Genomic DNA, 8,271 nt, shown 5'->3' on the forward strand with positions numbered 1-8,271 from the left:
ATCAGCTCAAGAAGCTTCTGAGCTGCCAGGGTTTGATACAACCTTCATTAACCCCTTACTATTATAAAAAAAAAAAAAAAAAAAAGTCTGGAGGTGGCAGGAATAAAATGGTAAAAAATAATTCCCATATAATCCTATTCATGGTGCAGGAGGCCAAGGCTAGTCTACCAAACCAATATGTTTAATGGTATATGACCAGCTTACTTCCCTTGACAACATAACTGAAAATCTCGATTTCACTTGGATGACTTTTACATTACAGTCTTATGCCCCTAGAGGATTTTATGCATCTTAACATTATGCAGCCTTCACAGAAACTGTTACTCCTACAGGGCTGTCCTAAGCTGGATCAAACTGTCTAGAGGCAGGAAGAATAAACCAATAAAAATTAAGGTGTGTGTGTGGGGGGGGGGGAAGCTTGAGCCTGTGGTTCACACATACATGTAGCCTCTGTAAGATGAGAGTGAATACTGACCTTAGAAATTTCATGCCCTCAAATTAGAAAACAACAGACACTGGTATGTGTTGCACATAGGATAGGTATATCTTAAAAATGCAGTGGGTGTCTATACAACTGAGCTTTGCCAACATAAGTCTTGGCAGGCCTCCCACAACTCTTGATCCAGCTCTAGTTGCCAGATTCGAAAGGCTAAGATTTCTTCAGTTACAGCATTAATCCCTTTACTCAAGACCAATTCATTCAGCTTAGGAAGGACCTCCAGTAGTCAGAATTAATGAAAGCTATATCTAACTCCATCATTTAAAAGTCCCACTCAAGTTGAAGAAAAGCATGTGAGAGTAGCAAGAATCATCAGTTTACAACTAAATGTTGACATCTCATTCACAGGTTGATTTTTTTAAAAATTATTCAAAGTCCATTCTTTCTCCTACAGTTACACAAAGGAAACAGGAGAAATACAAAAAGTTCTTAATATTACAACTATTATTTAATACAGTCCTACCCAGTATCATTCTTGAAAACTTTATCTAATCTATCATAAGGTGTTTTTCATATTTTTTGCTACTACCAGATATTTCACCTTGCCTAGGAGATCATCCCAGTAGTAAATGGGCCATTGCAAGCTATATCTAATCCCTCCAGTTCAAAATTTCTTATGCAAGCTCAACAATATTGCCTCGAAATAACAAGAACATAATGTATATGATATCATCATAATGACGAGGCTAACATTCACATTCCTATGACTCACTCTTGGCTCAATAAAATCATACAACATTAGCTGAGTAGAAGGCTACATTCCATGACCAGGGAGGGTTACTGAAGATAGTCTTAACACTCTCGGGCTCCTATGACATACTGTTTGCTGAATAAATTTGTCAGGATTCCCATTACATTATGTTTAAGTCTGAAGATAATTGACCATGCTAGCACAAGTAGGCTTTTTCACATGATGACACATCTGTACATGCTGTGATTCCGAGCTATTTCCCTACTCAGTCCCTTATCTCACAGGTCTCCATGCGGGATTTCAATGAACGTCTTCCTTGCTCTGCCTCATGGCATTCTTCCCTCCAAACTCAGGTCTTTAACTCTTCTCAACCAGTTGCCCGCAATATCTTTTTGAGATGTCCAAATCACCCTAATGTACTAGTTACCCTTTATCAGATCTCCCTATTCTCAGTTCTGTCATTCACTGGTGGTAGCCAAAATAAATGCTGAACTAAAGTGATTACAAGAGGGTTAATGGAGACCAAACAATAAGTCCTTGTTAGAAGTAAGGGATGTGTTCCAATATATCAACTTTTTCTGAGACTTTTTAAACTAGAAGGGTTAAACATAGCCTTCATTAACCATTCCACTACAGTACTATAAATCCTTCTTAAACTGAATGAAACTTCAGACAGCAGGAATAAAGCAAGACAGGCATTTTAAAAACAGGTTACATATGTCATTAACTGCTTCAGTACTAAAGATCCCTCCTAAGCTGTGCAGAATACCTTGAAGATACCTAGACCAAAAATAACATAAATGTCATAGTTCTGAAGAGCTTACCAACAATATAATTGTCTTTTTAACACTTTCAGCCAGGGAAACATTTATACATTTTTTTCTGGCTCCTACCAAATTATATTCAACTCTGGAGAACCACTGCACCTAATCCTAAAGTGGTCCATCCATCCTAAATCCAGTGTTTAACTGGTAGGTGGGGGCACTCGCCATCCACTCACTCGATGTAGTGCTGCTTTGGGTGTCTTCTGTTTCCTCTCGTCCTTCTTTCCTTCATTCTTTCCATTTCCTACCTATGGGTGACGATACACTCCCTCTTCTGTCTTTCTTTCCTTTTTTCTTTCCCCTTCCTTGTGCCAATGGGTGACTCTACACTGAGTGACAAGCCAAATGGTTTCCTGTACACCAGAAAACCATTTACTATGCTGGGTGGTAACCATATAACCAGATTATGGCACCTGGTGGTTTAGTGAGTAAGTAAGGCGCGCCAATCGGATTGAGACTGTGTAGGTTTATATCCATGACGTTGTTGGGGTTTAATGCTCACCTAATGCCACTCAGGGATGAGTGAGGCTGGCCAATTCATTTTAAGTGTCAGGACCAACTTCCCTAACCCCGGGCTCCTCCACTCCTCATAGGGCAACATAGGATTGGATGATGGATGATGGATGCATGGATATAATTAATCCCTCCATTAAAAAAAAAAAAAAAAAACTGTCCTGAGATGAATAAAAATACCCTGGAGGTAGCAAGAATAATATGGAAAAGATGTCACTGGACTGAAGGGTTACTTAAATATTCATGCTGCCTTCATTCTCACCCCTTCAGCCAGAGGACATCATACTTTCTATCTGATGAACTTATTCAGCTTAGGACTGACTATTGAGTTGCATCAGTTAATTTTTCTTCATCTCTACACTAACAGGGAGCTCTCCTAAGCTGAATATGATAATTTGGTGGAAGTAAGACTTTACTACAAAAAGATGTCATCCTAGTGAAATTACTAACAAGAAGGGTTAGGAAAACCCCTATCAACTGCATGATGGTCATTTAGACACAATCAATTTTTTTTTCCAAGTCCCAATCCCACCTAAGGAAATGACATGCAACAATCATTTACAGCAAGATACACATTTTTTTTGTTTCTTACATTCCAATTTTCCCCTAAAACACAACATTGAACAGTCAGATTTACATCTAGGTCCCTAACTGAACAGTCTTTTTTGCTTGGTCACAATATTCCCCTGGAACACACTCCATAACAGTCAAGTTTCAATCCAGGTCCTCTGTTGTATTGCTGGGTAAATGGAAGATGGCAGAAGGTTCAGTGCAGCCACTTGACCCATATCCCATAACTGTTGGCAAAATTTTGTCATATTTTTCTGTATTGGTTCATCTTTGACACTTTCTTAATTTTGTTCTGCTCTAGCTCCACTCAGTCACCCCTCTATAGCTCCTGTGTGGGAAAAAAGATACTACAAATTAAAAAGGATATCTTTTTATACTTATCTTGATTCAACTATAACTCTAATATTAGTTGGACGACATGCTTTGGTGTAGCAAATTAGTGAAGCGAAATCCCCCTTGTTGAGGGCCAGGGCAAGGTCTCAGTATTACAACTAGTTTTCCTGTGAACTGTTTGTTACACATCTTATTACACAACTCATATTTCATTACTCCCAACAGTTTCCAGCAACTATTGGGAAGTAATTAGCTAGTTTTGGCATCTGGTTTAGGTACCAGTCCATAGAAAACATCAGTAGTAACCTGGCCTACCTGAATATGAGGATTCCTTATGAGAACTGAGAAGCATGGCACCATCTGACAACATTATTTGATCTAGACAAGTTATATTAATTTATTTGCAACCAAACCTTTTCACTGTGTTGATGTCTTTCTTATTTTATTACTGCACCCACCAGATAACAGTACTTCATTCAGCTAGACACAACAACAATTACAATATTATACTCTTAAATTTATCCTTATTATTATCAAACCATTTTATTCAGCTTAGGAGACTGAACTGGAGGCTTTGATAAAGCCTTCATCAGACCTATAACAGGAGGTTTTGTCTAGACCCAGCAAAACTGTCTGGAGTTTGACGGAATTTAAAAAATACATATAAATACAGCTAAAAATACTAAGGTGGTTTAGCCATGTGGAGAGGATGGAGGGTGAAAGACTGACGAAGAGAGTGTATGTGAGTGAGGCGGAGGGGGGAAGAGGGAGGGGGAGGCCGAGGATGAGATGGAGGGATGGGGTGGAGAGGTATATGAGAGAAGGGGGTGTGACTTGGGAGCAGGGCAGTGAAATGGCGGGGGACAGGGCAACTTGGAGGCGATTTGTTTGTGGCCACCCCAAACGGGATTGAGGCGTCTGGCAATAGATAGATAGATAGAAAAATAATAGTACTGAAAGGGTTTGGTGAGCCTTTCATATTGAATGGGATAATGAAAGCTTTATATAACCTCTCCTGTTAGAAAAATCCCTCCAGAGCTGCATTACACAGTCTGGAAGAAACATGAATAAAAAAAATCAACATGGTAGTTGTTATTGCCTAAACCATGTGATTAGCCAAGCAGACCCAACAAGCACAGGTGAGCAACTGCTTCTGTGGGGTTGTCCTTCAGGTACAATTCATTATGTACACCATGCAGGGATCTGGTATTCCCTTGTGTATAAAAAGCCTCACCTAAAAGGCTCTTCCAAAGGTAAGATGCATGGAAATAAAAGGTCCTACCTATGGTAAGATGCAGGGAAATATGAAAAGGTTTAGCTCCTAGGTGGACCCCACAGCCACTCTACCAAAGGTGCATAGCATTATTTTATGTAGGCTCCTTGTCAGTGCCTCAATATGGTAGTGGTGGGGTTGAGTACCACAAGAACAAATTAAAGGATGTAGCACTGGCTGCATAATCACTCTCCTTATAATTAGCGGCATGTTGATTATTTTTGCGCTATGTAGGCTAGCATATTAATCAAATCTACAGACAATGCACCGCCTCCGTCCTCAGTATCTTCATAATGTGAAAAATCCATTTAATGAATCATACTGATTCATTACCAATCGAGTGTTTCATCACCAAACTGGCCCTTATTTGGTAATGAACCCTTATGACAATTACGCCAACGATTAACAAACACTTAACGGATGATATTGTTTGGCCAATTTTATGGAATGCGCATCTTAGTTTTGCACTAGGTTAGGTAGGTTATAATCACTGGGGAGTCCTGGGGGCAAAGCCCCCAGTTAAGTTTCAGTGCTACTTAGGCTTTCACTGCTATTTATGTTTTAAACTGAACACATCTGAGTTTGTCTGGTGCGGTGACGTCAGGTCCAGTCAGCAGGATAGATAGTAGACACGCTATTGAAGGCATTCAGGTGGCTTTCTTTAACCCGTACCATATCAGGCATTTTTGCAATTTTATACCCACCCAATCCCAGACCAAAAACGGAAAAAAATGTTATTGCATAAAACAATCCAAAAGGACATATAAATCAAGGAAAAGCAAAAAAAAGCACTCCTTACAGGAGAAATAAGTGCGAGATGGCCGTTCATCGTGTTTCTAGCCCAGTTTCCCAAGCCGTGAGCTACGTTTTCCCACTCACCTGGGCGGGATGAGAGAGAACGGGGGGAGGAGAATGGGAGAATTCCCATTCTCAATATCCTTCTCCACTGGCTCCCCAGACGTCATCCAGGTCTTCCTCTTCTATAGAATCACTAAATGAAGGGACAGAGGGTCCATGTGACAGTTTCAACCGCCTCCTCCAGCCCAGTGAGGCGGAAAAATGGCGTGACTTGCGGACAGTGGCACATTGATGTTAACCAGCCATGCAGAACCAAACTCAGTGCTACAAGTGCTTGTGCACAATGTTGCCAATACATTAAGCTACTCTTTAGCAAAAAATTAGCTAGACTAAAGCAGTTAGAGACGAGCTACAACGCTTGAATTTTGCTGTCGGCACCATTACGTCGCTGGGATTACTTGAGACGTTTTGTACTGTCGGCACCATGTCAACAGTGGGATTGTACGGGTTAATATCGCTAAGTATATTTTGTTTGTTCTTCAACATTTTTGTAATCAAAAATCAAACGTCAATCATCTGAGATGTATGTAGTACTAAAATAATTTTCCTTAAGAACGTAGGTCTATAAGAAAACAGCTCAAATCCCTGTCACTTTCGTTCTTATTTACCGGTATTTTTTCCATCTTTATTGAATATTTTTTGAGTGACAATGGTGGACAGGAACCTAACCCCCCTATTTCTTAACAATCTTATGGGAAAATCAGTTCATTATTCAACCAATTTGTTATTCAGTCACCCTTTATGCAACATATCCCTGTCGAATAGTGGGGGAGAGGTGTATATTCTTACCTATATCCAACAGATTCACTCAGTTTATGAGAGACGCATCAAGTACTAAAAAACTGACGGACAGCGTACCTCTGCAGAAGTGAAGTGCTGATACAAGATGACATTACTATATTGCAAATTTCTTCCATCCTGGCACCACCTTCCTTTGGTCATCATCTCACATACAAAGAGTACAGATCCCACAATGCCCATGGTTATCATCTCAACACTTACACCTGAAAAACATCAAAGGGTCAGTTTAGATAAGAGCCATCAATCATATGAACAGGCAAGGTTTAGATGGACAGTACAGTCAGGGATGCATTCCAGAATGTTGTAATTTTTCCATAAAAATGGTGCTGTAATTGAGGGATACGGGTAAATTAGGTTCATGGAGACCAATGGACTTTTAACCCTTTCACTGTGGCTGGTACACTTGGGCCAATATTAAGTCTACCTGTCTATCTATAGCCAGATGCCTTAGTCCTGGCCACACACAAATCGTCTCCATGACACCCTGTTCCCTGTCATTACACTGTCCTACCCCTAACTCACACCTCACCTCTCTCATATACCTCTCCAATCCATCTCTCCATCTCATCATCTGTATTGCCCTCCCTCTCCCCTCCCCTTTCAGATCATTCACATACACTCTCCTCATTAGTCTCTCATTGCTTTACAAACTTCAGCATCATGATCACCGTCTGGTAATTATAGATACAAGTATCATTCTATTATGGTCAATGTCTGACACCTACAACACTGAAACAGAATGATGAAACACTGTACATAAATCCTGTTATTCCACATGATGATTAATACATATGGGCACTTTTCATTCAACCTCCGTGGCACTCCAAGTAATCAAAATGATACCTATGCTTCTAGCTGATGCCTAGGGAACTATGTACCCCCCCCCCCACCTCCAAAAATAAAAAATAAAAATCTATCTATCTATTGTCAGATGCCCTAATCCCGTCAGGGGTGGCCACAAACAAATCGTCTCCATGTCGCCCTGTCCCCTGCCATTTCACTCCCCTGCTCCCAGCTCACATCCCCCTCGCTCATATACCTCTCCACTCCATCCCTCCATCTCGTCCTCGGCCTCCCCCTCCCTCTCCCCCCCTCCACCTCACTCACATACACTCCTCATCAGTGTCTCATTCTCCATCCCCTCCACATGGCCAAACCACCACAATGTTTTCTCCTAACACTTCCTACCACATGCACATCACAATGCTCCTTCACTTCCTCATTTGTCAGTCTGTCTCTCCATGTGACTCTGCATGCTCCTCTCAAATAACTAATTTCCACTGCTCTCACTCTTGACTTCTGTTCCTTCAACAAGGTCCAAGCTTCACTTCCATACGTTAGAGTTGGTGTCACAATACTGTCGTGTAGTAACTTCTTCACTTCCGTGCTCACTTCCCTGTTTCTTATCACTGCTTTCAAGGAACCAGCAACCTTTCTTCCTTGCTGTACCCTTTCAAGCACTTCACCCTCTAAACTTCCATCCTTACTCATCACACTACCAAAGTACCGTACTTAAATGCACTCACATTTTCCATTTTCTCCTCATCCAACCTCACTGTACATTCACTGACTTCATTTCTCTCAAAGACCATAACTTTACTCTTCCCTACATTCACCTTTAGATTCCGTTTCTTACACACTCTCCCAAACTCATCCACTAAGCCTTGCAGCTCCCCTTCATCTTCACTTAACAACACAGTATCATCTGCAAACAACAGTACCAGAAGTTTCCAAACATTGCCCTCTCTCACTAGGGCTGTTCCAAAATCCACTGCCCTACCTTGTATCTCTTTTATAACCTCATCCATATACAGATGGAACAACCATGAAGACAAAACACACCCCAGTTTCAATCCAACCTTCAAACAGAAAAATTCACTTTGTTCACCATCCACATGCACTGCAGCCT

Source organism: Coenobita brevimanus, chromosome 74 (assembly GCF_032717465.1).
Source record: "Coenobita brevimanus isolate Jiangsu-jjx chromosome 74, ASM3271746v2, whole genome shotgun sequence".
Lineage (NCBI taxonomy): Eukaryota > Metazoa > Arthropoda > Malacostraca > Decapoda > Coenobitidae > Coenobita > Coenobita brevimanus.